Source organism: Lactuca saligna, chromosome 2, assembly GCF_052625555.1.
Source record: "Lactuca saligna cultivar CGN05327 chromosome 2, ASM5262555v1, whole genome shotgun sequence".
NCBI classification, from domain to species: domain Eukaryota; kingdom Viridiplantae; phylum Streptophyta; class Magnoliopsida; order Asterales; family Asteraceae; genus Lactuca; species Lactuca saligna.
In genome coordinates this window covers 144330228-144341723 of record NC_136418.1, presented here as the reverse complement: position 1 = coordinate 144341723, position 11496 = coordinate 144330228, and positions in this window count along the sequence as shown.

The window sequence follows — 11496 nt, the reverse complement described above, 5'->3', positions numbered from 1 at the left end:
TGGCAATATTAATTATAGAAAACAAGAGTCATACTTTGCAAAGTTGTAAGAGTTGAAAGGTTGTTTTGCTATAATTAAGGGAGAGAATATTATGCTTCATTTCAAATCTAAAGGATTAGATTGCGAAATGTTGATAAATTTAGTCAAAGGTACATAGTGTGTTCTTAAAATTTCGATTGTGATTACGGCATTCCTCTTTGCAATTCGAATTTTGAGAACATAGCAAATAAAACATTATGCGTCGTGTCCCATACGCTTCGGGTATAGGATCGATTGCGAATGCTTTAATGTTTGACCATTCTAAAATTTTCCAAATGTATAGTGCATTTAGAGGGAAAAGGGACTAGAATTGGTTTTGACTAAAATAATTAAACAACTATCAAAGGACAATCCAAAGTTCGACGAGGATTGGTCGCTTGCGAGTAGTTGGAAGTATAGTATTGGAAATTATGGAAGTGTTTCCATATTGGATGGACGATATCGACATCATTACGAATAGATAAGATTCTATTAAGAATGAGTTGTCATATAGAAAATATGGAAGTATGTCCATGTTGGGAAGTAAAATCTATGTCTAGATTAGAAACTTTATGCGAAAGGATGTTCAATGGAATGTACTTTGAGTGAGAGACATCATATCTAAGGAATTGTCTTGTAGCAATCTCCGATAGAGGAATTTGTAATATCATTGGCAATAGTCTTTGAGACTTTGGTGCAGTGACATTACAAAAGGATCGTTGCATAAAGTGTTAGAATCTAGTATATTCTATAAATAACAAGAATTTGACATTCTTACACTTAAGAAAATGGATTTGGTGTTGTAAAATGAGAATGATTGGAAATGTGTTCAATTTGTCTATTTCGCAAAAGAAAGAACCATAGGTAAACATTGTGTGCATACTAGGAGCATGGGACAAGTGTTGGAATTAAAATGCGAAGTTGATTACCCGAAACGACAAATAATGAGTAATCGATATGGTGATAAATAAAACATGTTTTGTTTATACTCAAAGGTTTGAGGCCATATGGGATTAGTATTATTCTTGTGTTTCACCTTGCATGTTTTGACTTCCAGAATAATTGAGTTTATTAAGAATAATCGAATTATTCAAACGGGCCACAGTCGTTCATATGTTGGAAGTAGATATGAATGAAGACTGTCGTGAATTGGTGTGTGGATTGTCTAAAAGAGTATTAGACATAAGCAAATGTTTGCTGCAACGTTCATGAGTGCTTACGAATATGATTTGAGCATTGGATTAAACCCACGCTCACTTGGATCACTCCATGAATTGTATTACGAGTGATTGGTGAGACGATAACATCTTATATTCTTGAAACCGAGATGTGTGAGTTGTATCTTGCGAATCGGTTGCACATTGATAATATGTAAACGCACCAGTAACTTGGTGTTATAAAACATATTGTTGTGTGTAATTCGGTGAGTGAGTGCAAGCAAGCATTGTATCAAAGTTTATCCGTTCCTTTTATCCAAAGTAGGATAAAAGCGATATCTTTGGGCCCCTCGATGGTTTAGTGATGACATACGTAAATGCTCGGCCGGGCTAGGGCTAATTTGATTTGTTCAATTAGTCTGTCGTCATAAATCGGAAATCGAAAAGTAGTACAAAGAGAATGATTAGAAATCATGTCTCAGACGATATCAAGAATGGAGGAATATATGATCCCTTATCTAAGGACACGCGTATCTGATATGATCAGAGTTGACAGCGGCTTTGGAAAGCTACGATTGCAGATCAGGATCTGAAGTCATACGCAGAATAGTTGTTAGACTTATCCAAGTGGGAGACTGTTGGATTAGTGTCTAAGTCCATAACTATTTTGGTATGTACTTGACCCGATGGTGCATGGTCCTTTTGGGTTGCCTTCACCAAAGCAACTTGATTGGAGAAATTCATAAAGAGAGAGAGAGGATAATATGATTTATTAATATGTTATAAGAATAATATATTAAAGGAGAAATCATATTTGTTTAATTAATATTGGTCAATAATTAATTAAGAATTAGTTTTGTGATCAAATGTAATTAATTAAACTAGAGGGGCTGAATTGTAATTATGTGATAGTTACAAAATAAGGTAAGGATTATCTTATATATACGGTGAACGAATTTGAGGTGTAAATCCCTTAGAATTCGAGTATGTGTTGGATTCAAACAAAATCGAGTGAAAATCAGCTTATTGGACCCAGATCTGTCAATTGTATGTGTTGGATTCAAACAAAATCGAGTAAAAATCAGTTGCATGGCGGCAACTCGGCGAGTCGGGAAGAACGACTCGGCGAGTTGGGTCGCGAGTTCCCGATTACTTCATTTTTACCAGTGTCGAGTGGATCCAGTGAGTTAGAGAGTGGACTCAGCGAGTTGAGGGTAAACTCAGTGATGGAGGGACTCGGCGAGTTGTTCATCAACTCGGCGAGTCCAAGGCAATCTTCTTAAGATCAAGAACAACTCGTCGAGTTTGTTCATCCGGCTCGGCGAGTCGGATGAAGATTGTCTGAGTTCTTGGATCAAGAGGGTACTCGTCGAGTCGATGCCACACTCGACGAGTAGCAGCGAGTAGAACTGAGAAGTGAGAGTAGGACTCGGCGAGTTGGGCGGCCCAACTCGGCGAGTCAGCCCAAAAGAGAGTTGACTTTGACCAAGGGTAAAAGAGTCATTTTACCCCAAGCGCAGTGTTTAGTATTTGATTGAGTGTGTTTATGGACCTGTAGCCGAGGAGATTCAGGAGCAGCAGCCGTTAGCTTCCCGAGCCACACACTCAGCAGCCAGCTTACGAGGTGAGTTTCCTTCCAGTAGGGACGGGTCTAAGGCCACAATGCTGGCCCGTTCAGTTAGTAGTAGTCTCCGGATTTAGGTTCGATGCAGTAGCTAGTATGTTGACGCCTTCGTGGCTCAGACAGGATTTGTGTGCTATGTCTTATGTGTTAAGTGTTATGTGTTCCGGGCTACGGCCCGATGTAGTATGCAGTATATGTGTTCATGCTAGATGATGTGTTATGCTATGCGATGTTCAGACAGTCAGTTCCGGACTTCGGTCCGATGCAGGGGACAAGGTCCCAGTCGGTTCCGGACTTCGGTCCGATGCAGTTAGTTCCGGACTTCGGTCCGATGCAGTCAGTTCCGGAGTTCGGTCTGATGCAGTCAGTTCCGGACTTCGGTCCGATGCAGGGGACAAGGTCCCAGTCAGTTCCGGACTTCAGTCCGATGCAGTTCCGGGCTTCGGCCCGATGCAGTAGGCAAGGCCCAATATGTGTTTATATGTTATTGTATGGTATGTGGTAGTTTGGGGGAGCTCACTAAGCTTCGTGCTTACAGTTTCAGTTTTGGTTTCAGGTACTTCCGCAAGAAAAGGGAAGAGCTCGGGGTGACGGCATCGCACACACCACAGTTTTAGCTTTTAGCCTGGGATTGATTTAGTTTGTTTTGATTTGCCGTAGTATGATACAGTTTCCACACTGTGTTTTCTATTATGTTGGGATACATCACGTATGGTTTTATTATATGACACTCTGATTATGGTTTTGATTATATCGAAAAACGAAATTTTTGGGTCGTTTCAAGTTGGTATCAGAGCCCTGGTTTGAGGGATTCGGATACACTTCCGGGTGTATCTGAACTCAAACTAAGGGAAATAAAAGATTTTAGTAAAATAAAAATGTTTTACAAAAAGAATTTTGAAAGCACTCAGAAAGAAAGAATTGTTTTTAACAAGATAGAGGTGTGTGCATGCGGTCAGCTGAGCTCAAGTAAGTACTCCCAAATTACCCAAACAAGTTATTTGTTCAGTTTCAGTTTCAGTAGAACAGCATGCTAGTATAGGGCTAAGGATCTAGGAGAATGCCTTATGTGTCTGCTTATGTGTTACAGCTTTATGAGTATTGCATGCTAGAATTGAGTAGACAGCAGTAGGATAGCCTGTTTAGGTTATGCCTGATAGTATGAGCTTAGCATCCTATGCTAGTGCAGTTTCTTGTTATGAGAATAGCTTTTGTCTGAGTCTGTTTCCCTTATCCGAATGCTACTTGCTTCGTGCTTGGTGGGGTTCTGAGTACTGGGAGTTAGCCATTAGGTGAACACGTCACACCACATGTAATCAGGTTTGAATAATCCTAGAGTGCTGGGACTGGCCCTATTGCGCAGCTCTTGTTTGAGTCCAACCGTTGTAGGGACGGATCTTTTACTTGAAGGATTATCTGATCCTCATCACATGTGATGGTGTTTAGGTGGTGGCTAGCTGGCATTATGAGGAGACCTACAGCAGCTGAGGACCAGTTGTGTTGAGCTTGAGGTTTCCCTAGGGCAAGCCTAGGATGACAGTAGCAGAGAATGGCAGTAGTAGAAGTGACTTGGTGGAGTCAAGGCAGTTCTTGAGGAAAGTACGGATAGATGTGGAAGGTAGTATGGGCCCGTACTACTGAAAGCAGAGGATCCGTACTCGAATCAAGGAAGGCCAAGACAAGACCAGGAAGCTAGTAGTAGTATCATGATCCCTTGAGATATTTCAGTGTTCTGATGTTGTTATGAAATGTTTCGGAATGGTAGTTTTGCATCCGAGACCAGCAGTCGGCAGCTCAGATGCCGGAGGGGGATCAGGATCGGGATCAGGCCCGGAGGTCGGGCAGATGGATGAGCAGACCAGAGAGTTCCTTTCTTCTGAGGTTACCCGCATCATACTGGAGCAGACTCCTGTGATCTTCGGTTCGATCAAGGAGGGTATTTTAGAGCTGATGGATGAGAGATTGAGTACTTTCCGTGCTGAGATGGCGGCCGTGATGGGGTCGCGCACACTTACGTTCAGGGAGTTCAGGGCAGGCGGAGCTCCAGACTATCATGGGGCGCGGGACCCCATAGCGAGTACCAGATGGTTGGCGGATGTGGCCAACGCTTTCCGCACTAGCAGGTGTCCCGAGGGGGACAAGGTCAGATTGGCGTCCTGTCTTCTGAAGGACAGGGCACGGGATTGGTGGGAGGAGGTCGGACATGCCATCGGGGATGATGCGGCATTGGATGCCATGACCTCGGCTGATTTCTCTACCAGGTTCAGGGCGGAGTTTGCACCAGTCATTGAGGTGCAGTAGTTAGCTAGGGAGTTTCAGGACCTTACCCAGACTACAGAGACAGTGGCGGAGATCACCGCCAAGTTCAGGGAGAGGGCTCTTCTTGTTCCACAGTATGCAGCCGATGAGGAGATGAAGAAGGCCCGCTATCATGAGATGTTGCGGATTGACATCCGCATGTTTGTGAGCCGGTCCAGTTGTAAAACACTGGACGACATGATTGCCAGAGCTAGAGAGAGGGAGATTGATCTCGAGATGGAGAAGAAGAGGAAACCGGAGGCGGTTTCGGGTTCAGGCAGTGTGGGCAAAAAGCCCAAGGTTTCAGATCATAGGTCTAGGAGTCAGCAGAGCCACGGTTGGTGTGGCAAGTGTGGGAGATTGCACGAGGGGGCGTGCAAGGCAGGGAGTTCCGGCTGCTACAAGTGCGGTCGGATTGGGCATTTGAGCAGGGATTGTACGGCCCCTGCTACTACGGTTACAGCATCAGATCTGATTTGCTTTCAGTGCAATCAGAGGGGACATAAAAAGTCCCAGTGTCCCAGTCTAGCTGCAGCAGGGAAGGTGGTTGCACCTGCCCCTGCCACCTTGAGGATTACGGATGGCCGGCAGGGCCGATCTGATGCGCCAGTGGCGAAGAGCAGGGCGTTTCAGATGACAGCAGAGGAGGTGCGAGCGACTCCTGATGTGGTGACGGGGTCGTTCTCGGTGAACGGCATCTCTGTTTTGGTATTGTTCGATTCGGGGGCTACCCGATCATTTGTATCGCTTGCGCTTAGCAAGAGATTTAGCAGAGCTCCAGGGGAGCTGGATTGTCCATTAGAGGTTGAGATAGCAGATGATAGGACCGTGAGGGTCGGCAGAGTACATAGAGGGTGTTCCCTTCAGATATTTGATGAGCAGTTTTCAGTGGACCTGGTTCCTATTCCCCTGCGAGGGAATAAAGTTATTGTGGGTATGGATTGGCTAAGCCCCAATGGGGCGGTGATTGATTGTGGGCTTCAGCTAGTGAGGGTTCGCACTCCCAGTGGGGGAGAGATAGTGATTCAGGGCGAGAGGCCCCAGCGAGGACCGACCTTTTGTTCCGCCGCAAGGGCGAGGCGCTATGTTCAGCAGGGTTGCACCGGTTTTGTAGCTTATGTCTTGGATGCCCGGGAGAAGGGCAAGACGACGATTGATGATGTTCCTATTGTTCGTGACTACCCGGATGTGTTTCCCGAGGATTTGTCGGGGATACCTCCAGGGAGGCAGGTTGAGTTCAGGATCGACCTGGTTCCTGGTGCGGCTCCGATAGCCAAAGCACCGTATCGACTTGCTCCCCCTGAGATGCAGGAGTTGTCTACACAGCTTCAGGAGCTGTTAGACAAGGGTTTCATTCGGCCGAGCAGTTCGCCTTGGGGAGCGCCGATCTTATTTGTGAGGAAGAAGGATGGGTCGCATCGTATGTGCATTGATTATCGGGAGTTGAACAAAGTAACGGTGAAGAACCGTTACCCACTTCCGAGGATAGATGACTTGTTTGATCAGCTTCAGGGAGCGTCTTGGTTCTCCAAGATCGATCTACGCTCCGGTTATCATCAGATGAGGATGTACAGAAGACTGCTTTCAGGACCCGGTATGGTCATTATGAGTTCGTGGTGATGCCATTTGGGCTCACCAATGCCCCAGCCGCGTTCATGGATCTCATGAACCGCGTGTGCAGACCGATGCTGGATCGGTCGGTGATAGTGTTCATAGATGACATCTTGGTATATTCCAAGACACAGGGGCAGCACGAGGAGCACCTGCGGGAGGTGTTGGAGACTTTAAGGAGGGAGAGACTTTTCGCAAAGTTCTCCAAGTGTGAGTTCTGGTTGCGGGAGGTGCAGTTTCTTGGTCATCTCGTCAACCAGAAGGGTATTTTGGTAGATCCGACCAAGATTGAGGCCGTGATGCAGTGGGAGGTCCCGAGGTCTCCATCTGAGATTCGGAGCTTCCTGGGGTTGGCAGGGTATTATCGGAGATTTATTCAGGACTTCTCCAAGATAGCAGTGCCGCTCACCCGACTAACCAAGAAGTCGGTGGTTTTTCGTTGGGGGCCTGAGCAGCAGGCGGCGTTCGAGACTCTCAGGCAGAGATTGTGCGAGGCTCCGATCCTTACCTTGCCAGAGGGAGTAGAGGATTTCGTAGTCTATTGTGATGCTTCGATCACAGGTATGGGAGCAGTATTGATGCAGCGAGGCCATGTGGTAGCTTATGCCTCGAGACAGTTGAAGCCTCACGAGGCTAATTATCCTACCCACGACTTGGAGCTGGGGGCAGTTGTATTTGCCCTCAAGATTTGGAGACATTACCTTTATGGGGTCCGCTGTACTATATACACGGAGCACAAGAGTTTGCGATATCTTATGGATCAGCCGAGTTTGAACATGAGGCAGAGGAGATGGTTGGACGTGCTGAAGGACTATGACTGTGAGATCCTAAATCATCCAGGGAAGGCCAATGTGGTGGCCAACGCCCTGAGCCGCAAAGTGTCGACGGCCCCTATCAGAGGTCTGTGTATGAGGATGACAGTGATCACTCCGTTGTTGGAGCGGATCAAGGAGGCTCAGATGGAGGGCCTCAAGGAGGAGAGGCAGAAATGTGAGAGGATAGTGGGCCGAGTAGCTTCATTTGACTACGACAGTCGGGGTTTGTTGACGCTTCATGGTAGGGTGTGGGTACCGTACTGGGGTGGGGTACGGCAAGTATTGATGGACGAGGCTCATAAGTCTCGATTTTCTATCCACCCAGGAGCGACGAAGATGTATCGAGATCTTCGACCTGATTATTGGTGGCCCTGCATGAAGCGGGACGTCGCTTGGTATGTTGAGAGATGTTTGACCTGCCGGAAGGTCAAGGCGGAGCACCAGAGACCTCACGGCAAGATGCAGCCGTTAGACATTCCCGTGTGGAAATGGGAGGATATCACCATGGATTTTGTCACCAAACTCCCCAGGACCGCACGTGGAGTGGACTCGATATGGATAGTAGTGGATCGGTTGACGAAGAGTGCTCATTTTATTCCGATTCAGGAGAGTATATCGGCGGAAAAGTTAGCCGATATTTATGTGCGGGAGATTGTGGCACGTCATGGAGTGTCGGTATCGGTGGTGTCGGACCGAGATGTTCGTTTCACGTCCAGATTCTGGAAGCGGTTCCACGACGAGATGGGTACTCATCTCCATTTCAGCACCGCTTTCCACCCTCAGACTGACGGGCAGAGCGAGAGGACGACTCAGACTCTTGAGGATATGCTTAGGGCATGTGTTCTAGATTTTAGGGGCAGTTGGGATACGTATCTTCCGTTAGCGGAATTCTCGTATAACAACAGTTATCATGCGAGCATTGATCGACCTCCTTTTGAGATGTTATATGGCAAGAAGTGCAGGACCCCGATTTGTTGGGGCGAGGTCGGTCAGCGAGTCATAGGGAGCACCGAAGTGGTGCTCAAGACGACTGAGTTGATCCAGCAGGTCCGTAGTAGGCTGCAGATTGCGCAGAGTCGGCAGAAGAACTACGCCGACAGGAGGCGTTCGGACTTGGAGTTCCAAGTGGGAGATATGGTTCTTCTGAAAGTCTCACCTTGGAAAGGTGTCATCAGGTTCCGGAAGAGGGGCAAGTTGGGCCCCAGATTTATTGGTCCTTTCAGGGTTTTGGCCCGGGCGGGTCGGGTTACTTATCGGTTAGATCTACCTGAGGAGCTTAGTCAGATACACAGCACCTTCCACGTGTCGCAGTTAAGGAAGTGTTTGGTGGATGAGACGGCAGTCGTTCCCTTAGAGGACATTCAGGTTGATAGCGGCCTGAATTATATTGAGAGGCCGGTCGCGATTCTGGAACGGAAGATCAAGACCTTGAGGAACAAGGTAATTCAGCTAGTGAAGGTGCAGTGGCAGCACCGGAAGGGGTCTGAATGGACGTGGGAGGCTGAGGAGGAGATGAGAGCGCACTACCCGGAGATTTTTGCAGATCCAGCCGTAGCAGACTTCGAGGACGAAGTCTGAGACAAGTGGGGGAGAATTGTAACGACCCGTTCCCGGTATGTTAATTCATTGGTAATTGTTGTAAGTTTTTCAAGAGGAACTCGGCGAGTTCATAGCCTGACTCGCCGAGTAGGGTCGCGACTTCGAGCACGCGTGAGCTGGGGACTCGGCGAGTCCATATCCCTGACTCGGCGAGTCCATCCGTCTGGGTGAAACCCTAAATCCCCGGGTTGCCCACTATTTAAGTCACCTTATAGCCCCATTCTCGCCTCCCTCACCCTGAGAACACTGTGAGAAAAACCCTAATCCACCTTGAGAGCTTATAAGTGTTTTTGTGCCATTTTGTGAAGGTGTGAAGAAGGAGAAGAAGAAAGGAGCAAGGAGAAGAGTTGTAGTGCAAAGATCCAAGGGCAAATCTGAGTTATTTGAGGTATTTTCGGATTTCCCCTCTTGTTATATGCTTTAAACCTCCATTAGAGCTCTTCTAAGATCTAGTTGATGCTTGTTCCAAGCCTTATGTTTGCATGAATGCCTTAATAAGTCGAGATATCTTTAGATCTGAATGATTGGGTGTTGTAGAGCCCAGATCTACTGTCTTTTTGGAGTTACTTTGCATATTAACCATAGATCTACCCATTTTGTGCATCTTTTAGCCTTATTTCCCTTATTCATGAGGTTGTGCACGTAAAGTTGGAAACTTTACGTGGTAAATCAGCTTATTGGACCCAGATCTGTCAATTGTATGTGTTGGATTCAAACAAAATCGAGTAAAAATCAGTTGCATGGCGGCAACTCGGCGAGTCGGGAAGAACGACTCGGCGAGTTGGGTCGCGAGTTCCCGATTCCTTCATTTTTACCAGTGTCGAGTGGATCCAGTGAGTTAGAGAGTGGACTCAGCGAGTTGAGGGTAAACTCAGTGATGGAGGGACTCGACGAGTTGTTCATCAACTCGGCGAGTCCAAGGCAATCTTCTTAAGATCAAGAACAACTCGTCGAGTTTGTTCATCCGTCTCGGCGAGTCGGATGAAGATTGTCTGAGTTCTTGGATCAAGAGGGTACTCGTCGAGTCGATGCCACACTCGACGAGTAGCAGCGAGTAGAACTGAGAAGTGAGAGTAGGACTCGGCGAGTTGGGCGGCCCAACTCGGCGAGTCAGCCCAAAAGAGAGTTGACTTTGACCAAGGGTAAAAGAGTCATTTTACCCCAAGCGCAGTGTTTAGTATTTGATTGAGTGTGTTTATGGACCTGTAGCCGAGGAGATTCAGGAGCAGCAGCCGTTAGCTTCCCGAGCCACACACTCAGCAGCCAGCTTACGAGGTGAGTTTCCTTCTAGTAGGGACGGGTCTAAGGCCACAATGCTGGCCCGTTCAGTTAGCAGTAGTCTCTGGATTTAGGTTCGATGCAGTAGCTAGTATGTTGACGCCTTCGTGGCTCGGACAGGATTTGTGTGCTATGTCTTATGTGTTAAGTGTTATGTGTTCCGGGCTACGGCCCGATGTAGTATGCAGTATATGTGTTCATGCTAGATGATGTGTTATGCTATGCGATGTTCAGACAGTCAGTTCCGGACTTCGGTCCGATGCAGGGGACAAGGTCCCAGTCGGTTCCGGACTTCGGTCCGATGCAGTTAGTTCCGGACTTTGGTCCGATGCAGTTAGTTCCGGACTTCGGTCCGATGCAGTCAGTTCCGGACTTCGGTCCGATGCAGTCAGTTCCGGACTTCGGTCCGATGCAGGGGACAAGGTCCCAGTCAGTTCCGGACTTCAGTCCGATGCAGTTCCGGGCTTCGGCCCGATGCAGTAGGCAAGGCCCAATATGTGTTTATATGTTATTGTATGGTATGTGGTAGTTTGGGGGAGCTCACTAAGCTTCGTGCTTACAGTTTCAGTTTTGGTTTCAGGTACTTCCGCAAGCAAAGGGAAGAGCTCGGGGTGACGGCATCGCACACACCACAGTTTTAGCTTTTAGCCTGGGATTGATTTAGTTTGTTTTGATTTGCCGTAGTATGATACAGTTTCCACACTGTGTTTTCTATTATGTTGGGATACATCACGTATGGTTTTATTATATGACACTCTGATTATGGTTTTGATTATATCGAAAAACGAAATTTTTGGGTCGTATTTTTGGGTCGTTTCAAGTTGGTATCAGAGCCCTGGTTTGAGGGATTCGGATACACTTCCGGGTGTATCTGAACTCAAACTAAGGGAAATAAAAGATTTTAGTAAAATAAAAATGTTTTACAAAAAGAATTTTGAAAGCACTCAGAAAGAAAGAATTGTTTTTAACAAGATAGAGGTGTGTGCATGCGGTCAGCCGAGCTCAAGTAAGTACTCCCAAATTACCCATACAAGTTATTTGTTCAGTTTCGGTTTCAGTAGAACAGCATGCTAGTATAGGGCTAAGGATCTAGGAG